A 12,527-nucleotide genomic window follows, 5' to 3' on the forward strand; every position below is an offset into this window, starting at 1 on the left:
AGACAGATGCATTCCCAGAAACTTCTTTTTGATGTGTGCTTTCAACTCACAGAGTTGAACCTTTCTCTTGATAGAGCAGTTTTGAAACCCTCTCTTTGAAGAATCTTCATGTGGACATTTGGATATCTTTGAGGCCTATGCTGGAAAAGGAAATATCTTCACATAAAAACAAGACAGAAGCATTCTCAGAAACTACTTTGCAATGTGTGCGTTCAACACACAGACTTTAAACTTACTTTTGGCGGAGCAGTTCTGAAACAGTCTTTTTGTACAGTCTGCAAGTGGATATTTGGAGCGCTTTAAGGCCTACGCTGAAAAAAGAAATAACTTCAATCAAAAAGTAGAAAGAAGCATTCTCAGAAACCTCTTTGTGATGTGTGTATTGAACTCACAGAGTTGAACCTTCCTTTTGATAGAGGAGTTTTGAAATACTCTTTTTGTAGGATCTGCAAGTGAATAGTTGGAATGATTTGAGGCCTATGATGGTAAAGGAAATATCTTCACATAAAAACGATAGAGAAGCATTCTCGGAAACTTCCTTGTGATGTGTGCATTCAACTCACAGAGTTGAACCTTCCTTCTGATAGTGCAGTTTTGAAACACTCGTTTTGTATCATCTGCAAGTGGATACTTGGAGCGCTTTGAAGCCTATACTGGAAAAGTAAATGTCTTCTCATAAAAACTATACAGAAGCAATCTCCGAAACCACCTTGTGATGTGTGTATTCAACTCAGAGAGTTGAACCTTCCTTTTTTTAGAGCAGTTTTGAAACACTCTTTTTGCAAAATCTGCAAGTGAATACTTGGATCGCTTTGAAGCCTCTGCAGGGTAAAGGAAATATCTTCACATAAAAACAAAACAGAAGCATCGTCAGAAACTTCTTTATGATGTGTGCATTCAATTCACAGAGTTGAACCTTCCTTTTGATAGAGCAGTTTTGAAACACTCCTTTTGCAGTGTGTGCAAGTAGACATTTGGAGCTCTTTCACGCCTGTGCTGGAAAAGGAAATATCTTCACACAAAAACTAGACAGAAGTACTCTCAGAAACTTCTTTGTGATGCATGCATTCTAAACACGGAGTTGAACCTTCCCTTTCATAGAACAGTTTTGAAACACTCTTATTGTAGAATCTGCATGTGGATATTTGGAGCGCTTTGAGGCCTATGCTAGAAAAGAAAATATCTTCGCATAAAAATGAGACAGAAGCATTCTCAGAAACTATTTTGTGATGTGTGCATTAAACTCACAGTGTTGAACCTGCCTTTTGACAGAGCAGTTTTGAAACACTCTTTTTGTAGAATCTGCAGGTGGATATTTGGAGTGCTTTGAGGACAATGCTATATAAGGAAATGTCTTCACATAAAACCTAGACAGAAACATTATCAGAAACTTCTTTGTGATGTGTGCTTCCAAATCACAGAGTTGAACCTTCCTTTTGATATAGCAGGTTTGGAACACACTTTTTGTGGAATCTGCAAGTGAATTTTGGGAGCGCTTTGAGGACTATGCTGGAAAAGGAAATATATTCACATAAAAACTAGAAAGAGGCATTCTCAAAAACTTCTCTGTGATGTGTGCGCTGAACTCACAAAGTTGAACATCCCTTTTGCTAGAGCAGTTTTGAAACACTGTTTTTGTAAAATCTGCAAGTGAATATTTGGAGTGATTGAGACCTCTGCTGGAAAATCATATAACTTCAAATAAGAACTGGACAGAAGCATTCTCAGAAACATCTTTGTGATGTCTGCATTCAACTCGCGGAGTTGAAACTTCCTTTTGGTAGAGCAGTTTTGAAACTGTCTTTTTGTGGAAGCTACAAGTGGATATTTGGAACGCTTTGAGGCTTATGCTGGAAAAGCTAATAACTTCACATAAAAAGTAGAGAGAAGCATTCTCAGAAACTTCTTTGTGATGAGTGCATTCAAGTGTACATTTGGAGTGCTTTGAGGCCTTTGCTGGAAAAGGAAATAACTTCACATAAAAATTAGACAGAAGCATGCTCAGAAACTTCTTTGTGATGTGTGCATTCAACTCACAGAGTTGGATCTTCCTTTTCTTAGAGCGGTTTTGAAACAAGATTTTTGTAGAATATTCAAGTGGACATTTGGAGGGCTTTGAGGCCTACGCTGGAAAAGGAAATAACTTCACATAAAAACTAGACAGAAGCATTCTCAGAAACGTATTTGTTATGAGTCCATTCAACTCACAGAGTTGAACCTTCGTTTTGATAGGGCAGTTTTGAGACACTCTTTTTGTAGAATCTTCAAGTGAACATTTTTAGTGCTTTGACGATATGCTGGAAAAGGAAATATCTTCACATAAAAACTACACAGAAACATTCTCAGAAACTTCTTTGTGATGTGTGCTTTCAACTCACAGATGTAAACATTTCTTTTGATCGAGTAGTTTTGAAACACTCTTTTTGTAGAATCTGCAAGTGGATATATGGAGCGCTTTGAAGCCTATGCTGGAAAAGGAAATATCTTCACATAAAAACTATACAGAAGCATTCTCAGCAACTTCCTTGGGATTTGTGCATTCAACTCGGAGAGTTGAACCGTCCTTTTGTGAGAGCAGTTTGGGAACACTCTTTTTGTAGAATCTGCAAGTGGATATTTGGAGCACTTTGAAGCCTAAGCTGGAAAAGGAAACAACTTCACATAAAAACTAGAAGGAAGCATTCTCACAAACTTTTTTGTGATGTGTGCATTCAACTCAGCGAGTTTAACCTTACTTTTGATAGAGCAGTTTTGAAACACTCTTTTTGTAGAATGTACAAGTAGATATTTGGAGCTCTTTCAGGCCTGTGCTGGAATAGAAAAGATCTTCACACGAAAACTAGACAGAAGCATTCTCAGAAACTTCTTTGTGATGTGTGCATTCCACTCACAGAGTTGAACCTTCCTTTTGATAGAGCAATTCTGAAACACTCTTTTTGTAGAATCCGCAAGTGGATATTTGGAGCGCTTTGAGGCCTATGCTGGAAAAGCAAATATTTTCACGTAAAAACAAGGCGGAAGCACTCTATCAAACTTCTTTGTGATGTTTACATTCAACTCACAGAGTTGAACCTTCCCTTGAATAGAGCGGTTTTGAAAGAATCTTTTTGTAGTATATGCAACTAGATATTTGGAGCGCTTTGAGTCCTATGAGGGAAATGGAATTATTTTTAGATGAAAACTAGACAGAGGCATTCTCAGAAACATATTTGTTACGAGTGAATTCAAGTCACAGAGTTGAACCTTCCTTTTGGCAGAGCGGTTTTGAAACCCTCTTTTTATTGACTCTTCCATTGGAGATTTAGAGCGCTTTGACGCGATGCTGGAAAAGGAAATATCTTCACATAAAAACTAGACAGATGCATTCCCAGAAACTTCTTTTTGATGTGTGCTTTCAACTCACAGAGTTGAACCTTTCTCTTGATAGAGCAGTTTTGAAACCCTCTCTTTGAAGAATCTTCATGTGGACATTTGGATATCTTTGAGGCCTATGCTGGAAAAGGAAATATCTTCACATAAAAACAAGACAGAAGCATTCTCAGAAACTACTTTGCAATGTGTGCTTTCAACACACAGACTTTAAACTTACTTTTGGCGGAGCAGTTCTGAAACAGTCTTTTTGTACAGTCTGCAAGTGGATATTTGGAGCGCTTTAAGGCCTACGCTGAAAAAAGAAATAACTTCAATCAAAAAGTAGAAACAAGCATTCTCAGAAACCTCTTTGTGATGTGTGTATTGAACTCACAGAGTTGAACCTTCCTTTTGATAGAGGAGTTTTGAAATACTCTTTTTGTAGGATCTGCAAGTGAATAGTTGGAATGATTTGAGGCCTATGATGGTAAAGGAAATATCTTCACATAAAAACGATAGAGAAGCATTCTCGGAAACTTCCTTGTGATGTGTGCATTCAACTCACAGAGTTGAACCTTCCTTCTGATAGTGCAGTTTTGAAACACTCGTTTTGTATCATCTGCAAGTGGATACTTGGAGCGCTTTGAAGCCTATACTGGAAAAGTAAATGTCTTCTCATAAAAACTATACAGAAGCAATCTCCGAAACCACCTTGTGATGTGTGTATTCAACTCAGAGAGTTGAACCTTCCTTTTTTTAGAGCAGTTTTGAAACACTCTTTTTGCAAAATCTGCAAGTGAATACTTGGATCGCTTTGAAGCCTCTGCAGGGTAAAGGAAACATCTTCACATAAAAACAAAACAGAGGCATCGTCAGAAACTTCTTTATGATGTGTGCATTCAATTCACAGAGTTGAACCTTCCTTTTGATAGAACAGTTTTGAAACACTCCTTTTGCAGTGTGTGCAAGTAGACATTTGGAGCTCTTTCAGGCCTGTGCTGGAAAAGGAAATATCTTCACACAAAAACTAGACAGAAGTATTCTCAGAAACTTCTTTGTGATGCATGCATTCAAAACACGGAGTTGAACCTTCCCTTTGATAGAACAGTTTTGAAACACTCTTATTGTAGAATCTGCATGTGGATATTTGGAGCGCTTTGAGGCCTATGCTAGAAAAGAAAATATCTTCGCATAAAAATGAGACAGAAGCATTCTCAGAAACTTTTTTGTGATGTGTGCATTAAACTCACAGTGTTGAACCTGCCTTTTGACAGAGCAGTTTTGAAACACTCTTTTTGTAGAATCTGCAGGTGGATATTTGGAGTGCTTTGAGGACAATGCTATATAAGGAAATGTCTTCACATAAAACCTAGACAGAAACATTATCAGAAACTTCTTTGTGATGTGTGCTTCCAAATCACAGAGTTGAACCTTCCTTTTGATATAGCAGGTTTGGAACACACTTTTTGTGGAATCTGCAAGTGAATTTTGGGAGCGCTTTGAGGACTATGCTGGAAAAGGAAATATATTCACATAAAAACTGGAAAGAGGCATTCTCAAAAACTTCTCTGTGATGTGTGCGCTGAACTCACAAAGTTGAACATCCCTTTTGCTAGAGCAGTTTTGAAACACTGTTTTTGTAAAATCTGCAAGTGAATATTTGGAGTGATTGAGACCTCTGCTGGAAAATCATATAACTTCAAATAAGAACGGGACAGAAGCATTCTCAGAAACATCTTTGTGATGTCTGCATTCAACTCGCGGAGTTGAAACTTCCTTTTGGTAGAGCAGTTTTGAAACTGTCTTTTTGTGGAAGCTACAAGTGGATATTTGGAACGCTTTGAGGCTTATGCTGGAAAAGCTAATAACTTCACATAAAAAGTAGAGAGAAGCATTCTCAGAAACTTCTTTGTGATGAGTGCATTCAAGTGTACATTTGGAGTGCTTTGAGGCCTTTGCTGGAAAAGGAAATAACTTCACATAAAAATTAGACAGAAGCATGCTCAGAAACTTCTTTGTGATGTGTGCATTCAACTCACAGAGTTGGATCTTCCTTTTCTTAGAGCGGTTTTGAAACAAGATTTTTGTAGAATATTCAAGTGGACATTTGGAGGGCTTTGAGGCCTATGCTGGAAAAGGAAATAACTTCACATAAAAACTAGACAGAAGCATTCTCAGAAACGTATTTGTTATGAGTCCATTCAACTCACAGAGTTGAACCTTCGTTTTGATAGGGCAGTTTTGAAACACTCTTTTTGTAGAATCTTCAAGTGGACATTTTTAGTGCTTTGACGATATGCTGGAAAAGGAAATATCTTCACATAAAAACTACACAGAAGCATTCTCAGAAACTTCTTTGTGATGTGTGCTTTCAACTCACAGATGTAAACATTTCTTTTGATCGAGTAGTTTTGAAACACTCTTTTTGTAGAATCTGCAAGTGGATATATGGAGCGCTTTGAAGCCTATGCTGGAAAAGGAAATATCTTCACATAAAAACTATACAGAAGCATTCTCAGCAACTTCCTTGGGATTTGTGCATTCAACTCGGAGAGTTGAACCGTCCTTTTGTGAGAGCAGTTTGGGAACACTCTTTTTGTAGAATCTGCAAGTGGATATTTGGAGCACTTTGAAGCCTAAGCTGGAAAAGGAAACAACTTCACATAAAAACTAGAAGGAAGCATTCTCACAAACTTTTTTGTGATGTGTGCATTCAACTCAGCGAGTTTAACCTTACTTTTGATAGAGCAGTTTTGAAACACTCTTTTTGTAGAATGTGCAAGTAGACATTTGGAGCTCTTTCAGGCCTGTGCTGGAATAGAAAAGATCTTCACACGAAAACTAGACAGAAGCATTCTCAGAAACTTCTTTGTGATGTGTGCATTCCACTCACAGAGTTGAACCTTCCTTTTGATAGAGTAATTCTGAAACACTCTTTTTGTAGAATCCGCAAGTGGATATTCGGAGCGCTTTGAGGCCTATGCTGGAAAAGCAAATATTTTCACGTAAAAACAAGGCGGAAACACTCTATCAAACTTCTTTGTGATGTTTACATTCAACTCACAGAGTTGAACCTTCCCTTGAATAGAGCGGTTTTGAAAGAATCTTTTTGTAGTATATGCAACTAGATATTTGGAGCGCTTTGAGTCCTATGAGGGAAATGGAATTATTTTTAGATGAAAACTAGACAGAGGCATTCTCAGAAACATATTTGTTACGAGTGAATTCAAGTCACAGAGTTGAACCTTCCTTTTGGCAGAGCGGTTTTGAAACCCTCTTTTTATTGACTCTTCCATTGGAGATTTAGGGCGCTTTGACGCGATGCTGGAAAAGGAAATATCTTCACATAAAAACTAGACAGATGCATTCCCAGAAACTTCTTTTTGATGTGTGCTTTCAACTCACAGAGTTGAACCTTTCTCTTGATAGAGCAGTTTTGAAACCCTCTCTTTGAAGAATCTTCATGTGGACATTTGGATATCTTTGAGGCCTATGCTGGAAAAGGAAATATCTTCACATAAAAACAAGACAGAAGCATTCTCAGAAACTACTTTGCAATGTGTGCGTTCAACACACAGACTTTAAACTTACTTTTGGCGGAGCAGTTCTGAAACAGTCTTTTTGTACAGTCTGCAAGTGGATATTTGGAGCGCTTTAAGGCCTACGCTGAAAAAAGAAATAACTTCAATCAAAAAGTAGAAAGAAGCATTCTCAGAAACCTCTTTGTGATGTGTGTATTGAACTCACAGAGTTGAACCTTCCTTTTGATAGAGGAGTTTTGAAATACTCTTTTTGTAGGATCTGCAAGTGAATAGTTGGAATGATTTGAGGCCTATGATGGTAAAGGAAATATCTTCACATAAAAACGATAGAGAAGCATTCTCGGAAACTTCCTTGTGATGTGTGCATTCAACTCACAGAGTTGAACCTTCCTTCTGATAGTGCAGTTTTGAAACACTCGTTTTGTATCATCTGCAAGTGGATACTTGGAGCGCTTTGAAGCCTATACTGGAAAAGTAAATGTCTTCTCATAAAAACTATACAGAAGCAATCTCCGAAACCACCTTGTGATGTGTGTATTCAACTCAGAGAGTTGAACCTTCCTTTTTTTAGAGCAGTTTTGAAACACTCTTTTTGCAAAATCTGCAAGTGAATACTTGGATCGCTTTGAAGCCTCTGCAGGGTAAAGGAAATATCTTCACATAAAAACAAAACAGAAGCATCGTCAGAAACTTCTTTATGATGTGTGCATTCAATTCACAGAGTTGAACCTTCCTTTTGATAGAGCAGTTTTGAAACACTCCTTTTGCAGTGTGTGCAAGTAGACATTTGGAGCTCTTTCACGCCTGTGCTGGAAAAGGAAATATCTTCACACAAAAACTAGACAGAAGTACTCTCAGAAACTTCTTTGTGATGCATGCATTCTAAACACGGAGTTGAACCTTCCCTTTCATAGAACAGTTTTGAAACACTCTTATTGTAGAATCTGCATGTGGATATTTGGAGCGCTTTGAGGCCTATGCTAGAAAAGAAAATATCTTCGCATAAAAATGAGACAGAAGCATTCTCAGAAACTTTTTTGTGATGTGTGCATTAAACTCACAGTGTTGAACCTGCCTTTTGACAGAGCAGTTTTGAAACACTCTTTTTGTAGAATCTGCAGGTGGATATTTGGAGTGCTTTGAGGACAATGCTATATAAGGAAATGTCTTCACATAAAACCTAGACAGAAACATTATCAGAAACTTCTTTGTGATGTGTGCTTCCAAATCACAGAGTTGAACCTTCCTTTTGATATAGCAGGTTTGGAACACACTTTTTGTGGAATCTGCAAGTGAATTTTGGGAGCGCTTTGAGGACTATGCTGGAAAAGGAAATATATTCACATAAAAACTAGAAAGAGGCATTCTCAAAAACTTCTCTGTGATGTGTGCGCTGAACTCACAAAGTTGAACATCCCTTTTGCTAGAGCAGTTTTGAAACACTGTTTTTGTAAAATCTGCAAGTGAATATTTGGAGTGATTGAGACCTCTGCTGGAAAATCATATAACTTCAAATAAGAACTGGACAGAAGCATTCTCAGAAACATCTTTGTGATGTCTGCATTCAACTCGCGGAGTTGAAACTTCCTTTTGGTAGAGCAGTTTTGAAACTGTCTTTTTGTGGAAGCTACAAGTGGATATTTGGAACGCTTTGAGGCTTATGCTGGAAAAGCTAATAACTTCACATAAAAAGTAGAGAGAAGCATTCTCAGAAACTTCTTTGTGATGAGTGCATTCAAGTGTACATTTGGAGTGCTTTGAGGCCTTTGCTGGAAAAGGAAATAACTTCACATAAAAATTAGACAGAAGCATGCTCAGAAACTTCTTTGTGATGTGTGCATTCAACTCACAGAGTTGGATCTTCCTTTTCTTAGAGCGGTTTTGAAACAAGATTTTTGTAGAATATTCAAGTGGACATTTGGAGGGCTTTGAGGCCTACGCTGGAAAAGGAAATAACTTCACATAAAAACTAGACAGAAGCATTCTCAGAAACGTATTTGTTATGAGTCCATTCAACTCACAGAGTTGAACCTTCGTTTTGATAGGGCAGTTTTGAGACACTCTTTTTGTAGAATCTTCAAGTGGACATTTTTAGTGCTCTGACGATATGCTGGAAAAGGAAATATCTTCACATAAAAACTACACAGAAACATTCTCAGAAACTTCTTTGTGATGTGTGCTTTCAACTCACAGATGTAAACATTTCTTTTGATCGAGTAGTTTTGAAACACTCTTTTTGTAGAATCTGCAAGTGGATATATGGAGCGCTTTGAAGCCTATGCTGGAAAAGGAAATATCTTCACATAAAAACTATACAGAAGCATTCTCAGCAACTTCCTTGGGATTTGTGCATTCAACTCGGAGAGTTGAACCGTCCTTTTGTGAGAGCAGTTTGGGAACACTCTTTTTGTAGAATCTGCAAGTGGATATTTGGAGCACTTTGAAGCCTAAGCTGGAAAAGGAAACAACTTCACATAAAAACTAGAAGGAAGCATTCTCACAAACTTTTTTGTGATGTGTGCATTCAACTCAGCGAGTTTAACCTTACTTTTGATAGAGCAGTTTTGAAACACTCTTTTTGTAGAATGTACAAGTAGATATTTGGAGCTCTTTCAGGCCTGTGCTGGAATAGAAAAGATCTTCACACGAAAACTAGACAGAAGCATTCTCAGAAACTTCTTTGTGATGTGTGCATTCCACTCACAGAGTTGAACCTTCCTTTTGATAGAGCAATTCTGAAACACTCTTTTTGTAGAATCCGCAAGTGGATATTTGGAGCGCTTTGAGGCCTATGCTGGAAAAGCAAATATTTTCACGTAAAAACAAGGCGGAAGCACTCTATCAAACTTCTTTGTGATGTTTACATTCAACTCACAGAGTTGAACCTTCCCTTGAATAGAGCGGTTTTGAAAGAATCTTTTTGTAGTATATGCAACTAGATATTTGGAGCGCTTTGAGTCCTATGAGGGAAATGGAATTATTTTTAGATGAAAACTAGACAGAGGCATTCTCAGAAACATATTTGTTACGAGTGAATTCAAGTCACAGAGTTGAACCTTCCTTTTGGCAGAGCGGTTTTGAAACCCTCTTTTTATTGACTCTTCCATTGGAGATTTAGAGCGCTTTGACGCAATGCTGGAAAAGGAAATATCTTCACATAAAAACTAGACAGATGCATTCCCAGAAACTTCTTTTTGATGTGTGCTTTCAACTCACAGAGTTGAACCTTTCTCTTGATAGAGCAGTTTTGAAACCCTCTCTTTGAAGAATCTTCATGTGGACATTTGGATATCTTTGAGGCCTATGCTGGAAAAGGAAATATCTTCACATAAAAACAAGACAGAAGCATTCTCAGAAACTACTTTGCAATGTGTGCGTTCAACACACAGACTTTAAACTTACTTTTGGCGGAGCAGTTCTGAAACAGTCTTTTTGTACAGTCTGCAAGTGGATATTTGGAGCGCTTTAAGGCCTACGCTGAAAAAAGAAATAACTTCAATCAAAAAGTAGAAACAAGCATTCTCAGAAACCTCTTTGTGATGTGTGTATTGAACTCACAGAGTTGAACCTTCCTTTTGATAGAGGAGTTTTGAAATACTCTTTTTGTAGGATCTGCAAGTGAATAGTTGGAATGATTTGAGGCCTATGATGGTAAAGGAAATATCTTCACATAAAAACGATAGAGAAGCATTCTCGGAAACTTCCTTGTGATGTGTGCATTCAACTCACAGAGTTGAACCTTCCTTCTGATAGTGCAGTTTTGAAACACTCGTTTTGTATCATCTGCAAGTGGATACTTGGAGCGCTTTGAAGCCTATACTGGAAAAGTAAATGTCTTCTCATAAAAACTATACAGAAGCAATCTCCGAAACCACCTTGTGATGTGTGTATTCAACTCAGAGAGTTGAACCTTCCTTTTTTTAGAGCAGTTTTGAAACACTCTTTTTGCAAAATCTGCAAGTGAATACTTGGATCGCTTTGAAGCCTCTGCAGGGTAAAGGAAATATCTTCACATAAAAACAAAACAGAAGCATCGTCAGAAACTTCTTTATGATGTGTGCATTCAATTCACAGAGTTGAACCTTCCTTTTGATAGAGCAGTTTTGAAACACTCCTTTTGCAGTGTGTGCAAGTAGACATTTGGAGCTCTTTCACGCCTGTGCTGGAAAAGGAAATATCTTCACACAAAAACTAGACAGAAGTACTCTCAGAAACTTCTTTGTGATGCATGCATTCAAAACACGGAGTTGAACCTTCCCTTTGATAGAACAGTTTTGAAACACTCTTATTGTAGAATCTGCATGTGGATATTTGGAGCGCTTTGAGGCCTATGCTAGAAAAGAAAATATCTTCGCATAAAAATGAGACAGAAGCATTCTCAGAAACTATTTTGTGATGTGTGCATTAAACTCACAGTGTTGAACCTGCCTTTTGACAGAGCAGTTTTGAAACACTCTTTTTGTAGAATCTGCAGGTGGATATTTGGAGTGCTTTGAGGACAATGCTATATAAGGAAATGTCTTCACATAAAACCTAGACAGAAACATTATCAGAAACTTCTTTGTGATGTGTGCTTCCAAATCACAGAGTTGAACCTTCCTTTTGATATAGCAGGTTTGGAACACACTTTTTGTGGAATCTGCAAGTGAATTTTGGGAGCGCTTTGAGGACTATGCTGGAAAAGGAAATATATTCACATAAAAACTGGAAAGAGGCATTCTCAAAAACTTCTCTGTGATGTGTGCGCTGAACTCACAAAGTTGAACATCCCTTTTGCTAGAGCAGTTTTGAAACACTGTTTTTGTAAAATCTGCAAGTGAATATTTGGAGTGATTGAGACCTCTGCTGGAAAATCATATAACTTCAAATAAGAACGGGACAGAAGCATTCTCAGAAACATCTTTGTGATGTCTGCATTCAACTCGCGGAGTTGAAACTTCCTTTTGGTAGAGCAGTTTTGAAACTGTCTTTTGTGGAAGCTACAAGTGGATATTTGGAACGCTTTGAGGCTTATGCTGGAAAAGCTAATAACTTCACATAAAAAGTAGAGAGAAGCATTCTCAGAAACTTCTTTGTGATGAGTGCATTCAAGTGTACATTTGGAGTGCTTTGAGGCCTTTGCTGGAAAAGGAAATAACTTCACATAAAAATTAGACAGAAGCATGCTCAGAAAGTTCTTTGTGATGTGTGCATTCAACTCACAGAGTTGGATCTTCCTTTTCTTAGAGCGGTTTTGAAACAATATTTTTGTAGAATATTCAAGTGGACATTTGGAGGGCTTTGAGGCCTATGCTGGAAAAGGAAATAACTTCACATAAAAACTAGACAGAAGCATTCTCAGAAACGTATTTGTTATGAGTCCATTCAACTCACAGAGTTGAACCTTCGTTTTGATAGGGCAGTTTTGAAACACTCTTTTTGTAGAATCTTCAAGTGGACATTTTTAGTGCTTTGACGATATGCTGGAAAAGGAAATATCTTCACATAAAAACTACACAGAAGCATTCTCAGAAACTTCTTTGTGATGTGTGCTTTCAACTCACAGATGTAAACATTTCTTTTGATAGAGTAGTTTTGAAACACTCTTTTTGTAGAATCTGCAAGTGGATATATGGAGCGCTTTGAAGCCTATGC

Source organism: Pongo pygmaeus, chromosome 20 (genome assembly GCF_028885625.2).
Source record: "Pongo pygmaeus isolate AG05252 chromosome 20, NHGRI_mPonPyg2-v2.0_pri, whole genome shotgun sequence".
NCBI lineage: Eukaryota > Metazoa > Chordata > Mammalia > Primates > Hominidae > Pongo > Pongo pygmaeus.